This window comes from Ascidiella aspersa, chromosome 8 (assembly GCF_963924565.1).
Source record: "Ascidiella aspersa chromosome 8, kaAscAspe10.2, whole genome shotgun sequence".
Classification (NCBI taxonomy): domain Eukaryota; kingdom Metazoa; phylum Chordata; class Ascidiacea; order Phlebobranchia; family Ascidiidae; genus Ascidiella; species Ascidiella aspersa.
In genome coordinates this window covers 3,370,673-3,384,111 of record NC_139454.1, presented here as the reverse complement: position 1 = coordinate 3,384,111, position 13,439 = coordinate 3,370,673, and positions in this window count along the sequence as shown.

Sequence of the window (13,439 nt, the reverse complement as noted above, 5' to 3'; positions counted from 1 at the left end):
GTATTAGGCTGAAGCCATCATAAATTGCAAAACATTAGGCTTGCGTTTTTTATCATTAAATCCTTGTTGCGCATTACTCCGTGACTAATTTTTTTGTGACATATGAATCTTATATTGTGTTCAACGTAGTGGCGAAAACGCTATGACGCTATATAGTTGATGGAAAGTTTTGTTCGTAAAGTCCAGGAAAAGCTTTACACTTTCGTGTTGACTTATTCTGTATTAGTGTTTTGTAACCCTTTTTCGCGGCGATTCCAATGCTAGGGGTAAGTAAAACAGCAAAGCTTTGGCGACCTAATTGGCGTAACTAAACTTTTTGTAAGCGAACAAAACGTGGATGTTATAATTATTAAGTTCGATTATGATTATTACAAGGTATGCCTTGGTATTACCTTCGCAATTTTTTGTATGTTTTGAGAAATCTTGCCCGGAATTAATCCTAATAAATCTAACCATTTGAACTAATGCAGTCGGCGACCCAACCTCTTCGCCGCGACTGTATTAAAAATATAACAACGGAAGCTTTGGCGGCCTAATTCACATAACTCTTTTTGTAAACGAACAAAACGTAGGTTTTATCATTAATAAGTTGGATTAAAATTATTATGAGATACGTCCTAGGAATTACTTCAGCTATTTCCTTAAATTTTAGACAAATTTTTCTGGGATACAATCTCAATAAATCTAACCATTTGAACTAATGCAGTCGGCGAGCTTTTGACAAATTTTGGTCGCGACCTATGCGCCGAGAAACACTGTTATATGCCAATAATCCTAACACAAGTAAAATATATTGGTTGCAATTTTGGTATGAATAAATCGTGGTTAGAACAATTGCAGTTTTGCCAACGCAAACCAGGGAACCATATATACTTTTTCCGATTCATGTTACGCTTAGTTTGCACTTTTTACGTATGACTTTGTATAAGGCAATAATTTTGACGTAAATTGATTAATTAATTACAATTAAAACTCGCTAAAAAGGATGTTTACAGGGTAACAAAGTTTATTAGTCAATGATTTAAAAAAATGTTGTGCTGACTAATTGTGTAATCAGGATGTTTGTTGGCGAGGGGAATTAATTTTATTCACATGACGTCACAAGTCACGTTAGAATGTGACGTCGCAATTCAAGTGTTCGTAAGAAGCGTGCTGTTCTTAAACAAATTGGTGAAATATATGCAAAAGTTAAGTTAATGGCGCAAAGCCCGAAAAAATACAAACTTTTCACTTTATCTGTATTGCTTTTGTACGTTGTTTTTTTTTTTTTATAAATTGTATTACTTTGCTATGTGTATGTGTTTTACTTTACTAAAAAAATTTGTAAGTTATTATTACTCTGTTTGCAAATTTGTCAGGTTTGGTTTACACAAAAAAAATACTTCTCTGGTTTGTTACTAAAAACGATTTTTTTTTCTTTTGAAAATTATTCATTTTATTCGTCCTTTTTTTGAGTAGTTAATAGTTTTGAGCATAAAGATATAGTGAAGTATTTGTTTAGCTACTTGAATAATAACATCATAGTAGCTGCAATGATGCAATGACCAACTTTTGTTCAAATAGGCAAAATATATTTGCTTAAAACTTGTGTGATCCTGCTTTAGTCAGGTTTTAAACTTTAGGTTATATTGTTCTTTGGTGAATATTGTGCTTTTCAAACTTTTTTAAGCAGTATTTTTACCTGAATCGCGTTGGACATATTCCAGCTTGCGTCCCAGGCAGTAATTGTTGGTTTTTCCACCCCCCCGTCCGCTTTTGTTTGGGGGGAAATCTCCTGGTAACCGGTCGCTTTGCTTTCGACGTCATCGCCACTAGGGGTGCTGTCGTTTGACACCAAACAATCCTGGTCAGTACGGTTACGAGAGAGGTCAGAAGCCATCCGAGAGACGAAATTAAGTGCCCCGTTCATTTGAGCAAACTTGTATTAATCAATATAAAATATACCTGTTAAAATAAAATAGAAATAAATATACCTAAAAAATGTAATCATTTGAAAACACTCATCAACTTGTTTGGTAAATAATCCTGTAGAAAGAAGCAAAATTCTTGGTAAACTAATAAAATAGAATTTAAGAAAAAACAATTTCTTATTTATGATAATTAATTAAAAAAGCCCCAAATGCCCCTTAAAAAAAGGTAATTAATTAATAAATCCAGAAAGCTTAATGAATCCAGAAAAATCAATTCCTTAAAATTTGCTCTAATACCTATGGACATAAAAGCATTTTTATTAAACCCTTAAAGTATCATATTTTTAAAATAAATTATTTTAGCCTTGACGAAATATACTTTTTTTTAATCAGGTAGAAACTGATTTGTCAAAATTAACCGATAGAAATAAATTCCATATTTTTCATAAAGTCAAGTAAAACTCCTTAAAAATCGATTCAAGTTAAATCTTATTCAGAAAATGTTAGTATTTATTTATACGCATGGAATATAATTCTTTTCTTTTGGTTCGACAAAATAAACTTATGAAGCAGTTTCCAAAAAAACAATAAAATATAATGGCTTTGAAATCGGTTTTAACTTTAATTGATAAGCAAACTGTCAGAAATAAAACGTTTATTTTCAAATCAGTGAATTTCAAAGTAATTTTAAGGTAAGGTGCTTTGAGTAAATAAATCTTGAAAAAAAAATTAATGTCTTTACTTAGGGGCTTTAACTGTTTTTTCATGTTTTTTTTTAAATGCAGAAACAAATAAAAAATTATCTATGAAAGGTAATTCTCAACATTTCCGTTTTAACTGAACCTTTAATCGATGTACTTTTTTAATAGAAATAAGTAAAATTCCCATTTTAAGCGTGGTTCCTGCTGGGATTTTGATGCTATCACTCGCCACATGCGATAAATTGATAATTATTTTGCTAACTTCTTGGAACCCTTCTGCGCGCTTAGATTTTTATTCACTTCTACAACTTATTTAATCACTCACACCTCAAGCTTCCCGGAGACTTTTTCTATAATCAAATTGGGTAAAAACCTAATTCTACAACCAAATTAGGGACGACCTATGTCTGTACAGAGTTTTTTTCATTTACTCTTTGGTTTTGTGCTTTAAAATTACAATTATTTTGGCTTAGTTGCACGAAGCCATGGAAATGGGTTAAAAAACTTTTTTTTTTTTTTTTTTTTTTTTTACTGACTCACGATTGCGGCGTAATCATAATAATTTTCTACTGGGTGCTGTTTGAAATCATACGGTCTCTGCATTTGTTTTTCTTTACAGGATTAGGCATGCGGTATACTTGGTATCGGTCTTTTAAAAATAAACCAGGTCTTCAAATTGCGTGCTTAGCTTTTCCACATTGTTTTAAGATGCCACTGCTCGCTAAACACTGCCCTTCTCAAAATGCTAACAGCTAAAAACGCCAACAGCTAAGTCTTCGGAAAAAGAAAAATTACAAAATTAAACTTAAGTCCCAAAAATGAGTGTTAAGTTTCTCTTTACAGAATTAGGCATGCTGTATAATTGGTATAGGATTTAAAAATTAACTAAGTCCCTCAAATTGCTTGCCTTGCTTTTCCACAACGTCACAACAGCAACAGCTAAGGCTTTTGAAAAATAAATTTACAAAATTAACTTAACAAAAACGAAGTCCCCAAAATGCGTGTTTAGCTTTCCGGTTTAAGATTCCAGAGTTCGCTAAATATAGTTCTCCTCATCCGCCATAACAACTAACAGCCAACCTGACCAAGTACGACTTTCACAACCTTCCACGACGCCAAGTCTCCCACAAAGCGTGAGTTTTGCGTCGAGTTCGAACGTTATAAGGGGAGCAGCGCAGGGGGCGTCTGTAATCCCGCCTGTCTTGCACTTGTGACGGATGAGCGAGCTCTCGACGTCGCGCATTATCGCGTAATAATTAATCGATGCGCGCGCCCTTCGCGCGAATTAGCGCACGTCGAATTAAACGATGGCTTAGGGTGCTTTGAAGCGATTGCTGTTTCGCCTAATGCGAGTATTTATTGGCCTCGTCGCTTTGGGATCGTTAAAGGACAGATTGCGCCTCACTGTCGCTAATTAAGGCTTAAGGCTCCCGAGTTTCGCAGGTTCATGGTGAATTGCTGGCGCATATGCAGCGATTTTGCCGGTCGATTGACTTTGGGGTAAGTGCTGGTTGAAGGTGCCCGATACCTAATTTGTTGGTACATTTTAGACTGCATTTTAGATCTAAATGAATGTATTCCATTTTTAATTGCATTATATTGAAAAATACTACAATAACAATAATGGTAACTAAGTTTTCGGCGCTAAAGCCATTCTGGCAAAACACATTATGTTTTCCACTAAAATAACACATTAGAAACATTTTTTTAACAGTATTTTATTAACCAAGGCCAATTACAATTATCAGGGTTAATGAATCTTTGCTCAACAACCTCGAAAACTTTGTCTTTGCACGAAACGTTTCATAATTTTTGCTTATTGTATATAAGTTATGACGTCATGAGCTATCGGACAATACAGGCTGTATGCGTTTATCTTAAAGTATCGGCTTGGGATTAAAAACAAAGTATTTTACACTGAACTGCTGGGCTTGCCAGACAATAAAGGAATTTTTTCGCTTCACTATCGCTAATTATATGGATGTCCGATAATATCGGATCGAGACCGATACCTAATTAATTGGTATAATTTTAGACGTAAATTTCCGATCTTACTGAGCTTACGTCCATCACTTAAAAAACGACCATTGGAATTTGCCATTAAAGGAAACACCAAATAGCAATCTAATTAAAAAAAAGAACCCGAAACTATTAAAGCTATCAAAAATAATAAAACCTACTAAACGTCTAAAGAATTTGCAGATTTGCGGGTGAAAATATACTTATGTTTCGTAGTATGGGCATTTGGAGTTAAATTAATTCAGCGAAAGTTAGCATGTAAATTGGTCTGGTTTGTTCTTAAGGCACCGTATTCCTTGTCCGATCGATAAATGGTAAACGCGACTAATATCACCTTTTAGTAGTCTAAAATATATGTATATTTATTGGCTTATGTTTAGTCACTTTCGATTTTCAAAGTGGCTTTAAAATAATACTGCTCACGAAACGTTGATAAAAGCCCTGACACATTAAAAGCAGAGAGTTTTAAAAACATAAAAAAATCAAAAAACTTTCACGTTTTATAGGCGGCACATAAACTGATTCGACAAGATAACGACCGTCACAAAATAAAAAGGCGGCCAAAATAACTGACCTGCAAGAAATTGTCAAACGCATCAACCCTTACCATTTCTCGTTGTTAATTTTTTAACAAACTTTGCAAAGTAACCAATATGCCTATACTTGATTAATTATTATCCGCTATACTATTTTGTCAATAATTTTCACTAAATATTCTAGTATAATTTGGGCGATTTTACACATAAGTCAATCAACGCAAAATACACTACTAACTTATTTCTACTTAGTTTTGTGAAATTGCCTGATCATGGTATTAACAGACCTACTATACCTCGTAGGAAAGTACACGAATATCTGGCATGAATAAATAAGGTTAATTTGCCAACTTTTGCTTATATATACAAGGTTTGCACTATCAAAAAATCCTGCCCTGTATTTGCAGTTAAAAATTTGTCTTTTGCAAAAAATTTGAAAAAAAGCAATTTTTAACTTGCTTGAATTTTCATTTTTCCAACGATTTTTCTTACAAAAAACTCAATACCAACACCAGGTGTTTTTTGTCTCTCAAAATTATCAAACACTTCTTAGGACCTAAATTAGAGCCGACATCTGTCACTACAGCAGAGAATGAGCAGTAAGTAATAAGATGAAACATTCGCGGCCCCTCAAAATTTCTTAGCGGTCATCAGACCCATACTTAAGAAAAACCCATCATATCTAAAACAACAGGCACCAATTCCGATATAAAACTATGGCAGATTTCGATTTCTGGATGGTGTGTGATCTTAACATTGTACACATGGGATTCTTCCGTTCTTCGTTTAATTGCAACTGTTGTTTCGCTAAGCAATGATTGTTCTTTATCGATCAAGGGGTTATTGGGCAATTTCGGCGTCGCGATTAGGTGTTATCGAGCCAAATTACGTAACCCTGGAAAGCGATTTTCTTTTTCTTTTCAAATTTAACGGTTGTTATTTGCCAACTGCATGGCTAATGTTGTTTCGCGGTTCCAACAGTCGATGCAGTTTCAAATTACTTTAATTAAGGCAAGTCGTTTGGAAACAGGGGCTTTAGTGCACTTGTGGTTAAAAAACGAATTATGCGGCTAATTTGTGTATTATACGGCTAATTTAAGTAATTACTATTTTCAATACACTATTATTGATGCGCCATTTGAATGGCTATATCACATATTGGTTTAGAACGGCAAAAACACTCATAAAAAATAAAACGTTAAACTGACGTAATTTGTAAACTCGCCGGATTATGAGCAAAACTTCAATTTGAAATAAAAAAACGTAATATATGCGAGCAAATTGTTTTAGCCAAAATTTGACTTACTAACCCAATTTTATAAAAAAAAAACTTTAATGAAAGCACCTAATTTTATTAAAAGTTTTTGGACAAATTGAAGTCCAAGTCAAGTCATTTTTAAAAACGGGGACTTAAGTCACCTAATAGTGATTGACTTAAGTCATTTTAACACTGTCATATTTTCCTTGTTCATCTATTGCTTTAATTTAACTAATAATACAAATACTGCGTTATTTTTAAACCAGACGTCACACCTATGATCCAAATGCATCGAAATAAAACACGAAATAGCCTCAATAAAAAGCAGTGCAAGTATAACTTTAAAATCGCCGTTTTGCTGACGGAACATCTACCCCGCAAAGCGCAACCCCAAAACATGCGGATTGCTGATTACGCAGCATTATCTTTGCGTTTAGGTCTGTAGGGGATATCATACGTACATCGCTCATGGCTGAAAACATTTAATTCCTTCCGTATAGGCGCGCGCCATTTGGGATTTTCTGGCGTTTTCTTTTCAGCAGGTTTTTTTAACTGGAAGATGTTTGTGTATGAAAATGGTGTGTGTTACCGGTACTACTATTTTGTTTAATTCATTCTTACTTTTTTCCTATTGATTCTTAGTATAATAAGTACTCTCACAAAAAACAGCGGGCAAATGTATGGAATGTAACACAGCGTACTGAACAACTCGGGTAAAAATAACGCAAGGATCACCTTAAAACTGCTACCATACCTTAAAAACAGCTAGAAAAAAAAAACAGCTATAAACTAACACAGAGTTTCTCTACTTATGCAAACCAAAATGTGGCCGCCGTTCAATTTGATTGGGTCATCGACTGCTTTACTTTAATATATGGTTAGATTTATCGAAATTTCTTCGGCAAAAGATCTTCTCCAATGCAAGATTTTGAACGTGCCACACCTGAGCCACAAAGTAACTGATATTGGGCCATATACAGTGTTTCTCAACCAATTGGGCACAACCTAAAATTGTGTGGCCACAGTTTGATTTGTTGGGTCGCCGACTGAAGTAGTCCTATATGGTTAAGAGAGAGATTTGAGATTTTTGCACAATCCGAAGCTATACGACAACATCACTGTTATTAAGTAAATTTGAACTTATTAAAGAGACGATTTCTTACGTTTTGTTCGCTTACAAAATGTTCATTAATGGACTGCCAAAGCTTCAAAAAAGCACTGCCCAAAGGTAAAGGCGCGTGCTGCTTATTACCAAGCAATACCTTGACGCCAAAAAATTGAAGAAACAACGCGAGGACATGACTCATTTTAAATAAATTCGAACTTATTAAAGAGGCGATGTCTTTGCTAGCTTACAATACATTCTTTGGCGAGAATTGGGCCGCCAAAGCTTAAAAAAACACTGCCCAAAGTTAAAGGCGCGTGCTGCTTGTTACAAAGCAATACCTTGACGCCAAGGTCCCAAGGGTTTGTGGGCAGGACATCGCGTGAGGTTTAAAACACATTCAGGTCTGCCTGCTATCGGCGCTCGCCCTTAGAGACTTGCGAAGCGATTCAGGTGGAAAATAGCCACGATTTTCCGGCATTCGGATTAGCCACTGCCTCGGGTCCTTGGGTCGATAGGCGAGCGCAAATCAAGAGACCGCGCTGCCCTTCATCTATTAGCGCGCATCTGTCGTCGCGATGTTCTTTATGACGTCACTGTACGGTGGCAAATTTCCGAAAATTTTCTACCCCTGGGACCTGAGACATTACGTTTTTTGTTGGGGTATGCTGAGAGGCTGTAATGTTGCACGTTTTTAGCAAGTTCGGGAAAGACTTGGACCACTAGATCAGTGCTCTTCAACCTTTTTTGGTTTGGTTAACCCTTAAAGTTGTTGTGACGAACTCATGCACCCTTTTTACTTAAAAGGTAAACTGAGGTAAACAGCGATACGAAAAATGTTCCAAATAAAGTCTCAGTCAAGTCGTTATGTGAGAGAGTCAGCTCCAAACCAAGTCATTGACATAAAAATCCATTCATTGACATAATATAAATTGTAAACTCTCCCGATTATGCGCAATAACTCAACTTGAAATAACCAAAACGCAATATGCATTTTTGTACTGGTTTTCAGAGGCCATAACGTTACTTGTTTTCAGCAAGTTCGGGAAAGACTTGGACAACTAAATCATTTCCAAGTCATCAGTTTCCGAAGTCAAGTCCCAGTTAAGTCATTATGTGAGAGAGTCACCTTCAAATCAAGTCATTGACATAAAAATCCAACGTGAAACTAACATAATCTATAAATCGTCTGATTATGAGTAGATACTCAACTTAAAATAACGAAAACGCATAAACATTTTGTGTAGTTTTTAGGTCATAACGTTACACGATTTTAGCGGCCAGCAAGTTTAGGAAAAACTTGGACAACTAGATAATTCCAGTTTTATTTTTTGCAAAATTAAATCGATATGCTACTAATTCACATTTTATTCTAATTTGTGAATTGCTTGTGATCTTTATTACAGTACTCTTATTTGTTTTACCGAAAAATTTCTACTCTCTCGTACAATGTTTTAAGTTTCTGTTTACGGACAAAAAAACAACCAAGCACTTAGGCCAGAAAAAATAATTAGGCCTGAAATCTTGATGAACTAAATTTAAACATTCACATTCCCTTTTAAAATATATTGTAAATCGATTAATGGTAGGGTTAGGAATAGGCCTACGTTAAAACACGAATATTTCGGGAATTTAAGAAGCTATACAGCGCAACATTAATGAATAACCGCCTCCCAAATTACAAACTCTTGCGAACTGTACTTGTTGTGGTAATGGACGAAAGTACAGTTACCACAACATCTCAGCCGTTTCTTCGCGTACATCTGTTGTGTGGGGATGTAAAGGTTAAAATGATCCTAAATGCCTATATCTTTTTCTGAAGATTTGTTTTACCACTAACGTTGGGTTGATAGACTTTCCCGAATTCACCCTGGTACTAATATTATACCATCTATTATTCCACGGCTCGGTTGCTTATTCTAGGCTCTTGGTCCCCTTAAACCAGGGGTTGTTAAACTGGGGTCCATGGACCCCTTGGGGGTCCGTGAACTAGTTTTAGGGGGTCCATCAACGCCCAATTAAAATATTAGTTTATATTTTAGAAGTAAATCAATTTATCCAAGAGAACAATTTAGTTAAAAATAGAACGGTTTTACACTGACTGTAATAAGACTTCATTTCACTTTCACATTTTTGGACCGAAATCAGTAGATTTAAGTCTATTTGTATTGTGACGTAAATTTATGACGTCATTTTTTAATTTTTTGGCTTAGCATGGTCCGCGCGAGCTCCAAAAAAATTTTAAGTGTCCGTGGTAAAAAAAGTTTAAGAACCCCTGCCTTGCACGAAGTTGTATGAACAGGCAATGTGGTTGTTTCTCGACATGCTTACCTCTGAACCTGGGTAGCTCAGTTGGTAGAGCGACGGTCCCGACATTACCGAGGTCGTAAATTCTAATCTTACCACATACATAGTTTTACGAACAGGATGCAGCAGGCAATGGTACTATGGTTGTTTCTCGACTTGTTCCCGTAGATCGACAGTCCCGGTATGACCGAGGTCGTGAGTTCGAACCTCATCACAGGCTAATTTTACGAACAGGGTGCGACAGTTAACGGTGCTATGGTAGTTTTTTCGACTTACTCCCTTCCGATCCTGTGTAGATCAGTTGGTAGAGCGAAGGTTACGATATGACCGAGGTCGTGAGTTCAAACCTCACAGCAGGCTAGTTATCCCTTGCCTTGCTTAACTTGATCTACAATCCGGATTAAGCCGAGTTATTTTGGCAAAAGTACTGAAGTCGCCGGGCAGGCTATAACAATTCAGTATTTACCTTTACATATACGATTCATGGTTAAACCAGAACAATTTTTTCACTTGGTATAGTTAACATATTAAAACTGTCACCTTAAAAATGTATCCCTGTCTTGAAGGTTCAGCTTACCAACACAACATATTGCAAAAAGGCTTTTGTTAAAATAAAATCAGCGCAAATACGAAAGACTTCACCGGAAAAATGAAAACGAAATTAGAACGCCCAAAACAGCGCTGGAACAAATACAAATATCACGAAGTCATATAAAGACATTTTTGTTGGCTTCCGTGTGAAACTTCGGTATAAGGACGAAAATTTACCCGATACAGGTCGACGACACTTTTTAAATTAGTGGTTTGGCGATAAATGTTGTCAGAAAAACAAAAAAATATATAAACATAACGTAGGGAATACAAAGTCTCGCTATGATTTCCTATAAAAAACAAAACAATAATCGCATAAAAAAATTTATAATAATTCTCCTACGCTAAAAAAATTCGGCATGCATCTTTACAAAAGTTGGTAGTTTTACAAAAAAGCAAAAGGATAAAGTATAGAGGAAAGATTTGGAGACGAGACTTTTTAGGAAGTCAAACACCCTAAGATTTTTATATGTAATACAGCTGGCCTGTAATTTACAGGCTTGGTACTAAAATAACAAAAAAAATCGAAAATCGAATGTTATTTTGTGCTAAACAGCCGAATTGCCGTTTATTGTCATAACAATTTAATTGAAGGTGTATTAAACAAGCAAAAGGTTACCCGCCACCTTTTTAGTTGAAATTTTAGAGACGAAGTCAGTAAAGAGACGGGATTTAATAAATCTCAACGAAGTTTTCATACAATTGGTGGTCGAATCTAGGGGGTACGAGGCCATTTCCCCCGCCAAAAAACTATGTTTTTGCCAACGTTTACTATGGAAATACAAGAGTGGTTCGCCCTTTACGTGATTAGACATGATTACAGTCGAATATTTGAGCACAAACACAAGGCCACAATACTCAGAAACGTGTAGCGGGAATTTCAGTTAAATTGTTTGAAGCAAATTCAGACGACAGGCTTCGAACAACACGAAGTAAAAAACATCAGGAATTTCTATGATACTCGCTTTATGATGTAACCTTATGACGTAACTTAGTGACGTCATCCCTGAAAACTTTTTTGCCCCACCCAAAATAAAATCCTGGACCCGCCCCTGGTAGTATCCATGATCGAAAAATATTTCAAAATCAAATTAGATGTTGAAATTTCTTTAAGACGAGCGATAATGAAATTATCCATGATCTTATTACTTAATGTTACACGCTGGAATGAATTAAAACTCGTTTAAGCCCAGCAACTTAATCAAGGGTAAAAAATTAAAAATAAAACGTTGGTGAATGACCATTTTTAAGGAGTTTCAAAACAGTTTAAAATCACATTAAAAAGTTGTCTGCATATTTTCAAATTCCAACGAAAGCTAGCCTCTTCAGTCCGCCTAAAAAAAGGCGTCAACGCCATCCGACGACGTTCTATACAAAATAACAAAAAATTACAGCAATTTGCCGCAGAAAAAAATTGCTAAAATCACGCTTTTAGAGCTTCGCGAATCCTCTGTGCGGGGCTTCCCCTGTTCTTGTCCCATATGGAACCCAGGAATCGGGGACATGAAGGGAAAAACCCGCAGGAGAGAGTTGTAAGCATCTCCTCGTGCTTGGATCGTCCCAGGGCGCTCAGGGATCCGGGGTCAGTGGCTGAGAGACTCAGAATCGTGGCATTACGGGTCCGCACGATGTCGTTCGAGAGTGCGGAGAGAAGGAATTCTGAAAAAAAAGGCGCGAAAAATGTTAATAATATTTAGGGCGATGTAATGTATGTAGCCTATGTCTAATGTAGCCTATGTCTGCGAAGATTTAAACCAAGGTTTTGGAGCATAAGGGTTGAAGTTTGAAGTTCGGCATAGAATAAATACCAAAGCCCATACAGAAGTAGGTAGCATTGTAGTTAAACGTATAATAAATATTAAATTCCACACAGAAATAGGAAGTATTTCATAAACGTTTCAATAAATCGTGTTAAAGATGAATTAAGAAATATTCGACAAGTTGCAAATATACCACTTACGTCTGTATGGTCTTTGAGATTCATTCTATACGTAAATCAAGATCAGTTATTGTTTTAAAGGAATTTACTTCAAAAATGAATATTCAGCCAATTTATCATATTTATTCTGCATGCAAAACGAAATAAAAATAAACTTTGGAGCATAATGGTTGGAGGTTGTAGTACGACGTAATAAAAATATCAAAGCCCATACAGAAGTAGGTATCATCTTGAACGTTTCGAATAACTCTTTATTCATTTTCAACATCAAAAAATAAAAAATACATTTTAAAGTAAGTTTTGACCACCGGAGCTGAACTACTCTCCAATATTTTTAAAACAAGCGAACGATTTAATTACCAATAGAGTTTCTCGGAATTCTTTTACTTACTTCCCGGCCTTGAGTTTGGAAGCTGGTAGGCCAACAGCGCCACCACGACCGTCGGAACGTCGGCGCGATCACCGTTAGATGGCGTTAGAACCTTGCTTTTCGTGCACCTAAGAGCCCAGTCCAACCAAAACTTACCGCAGATGTACGGGAAGGATTCGATCTAGATAAAAGGCAGGGTGATACAAACACCAGTGTTTCTTAATCAGGTGAATGGGTCACCCCAGGGTGAATCAAATTTTTCCAGGGGTGAACCGACCAAAAGGGGTGAATAAGGGTGAACCATCAGAATTGGGTAATAGCTTGCGAGCAGGGCGGATATTCTGCGTGCTGTTATATATAGGCGACATAGTTTTATAATATCATGAGACAAGGGTGAATGAAATTTGGATATAGATGCTAGGGGTGAACGAAACTAAAAAAGTTTAAGAAGCAATGCAAACACCACTCGGTCCAAGGTTGGCCAATATGAAACGTATTGAAGCTGTTGCTACCAAACATAGCAGTAGCATCCTGGAACAAACAACTGTAATTTTCTTTGTAACTTTGTACTGCGTTCTAGTTGTTTCGATTCCAAAAAAATAAAATCTATCTATCTACTAAAATTGGTAAACAAGCTCGATTACGAGCAATAAAACAACTAAAATATAACAAAAACCCAACATATAGCAAGAAAACTGTTTTA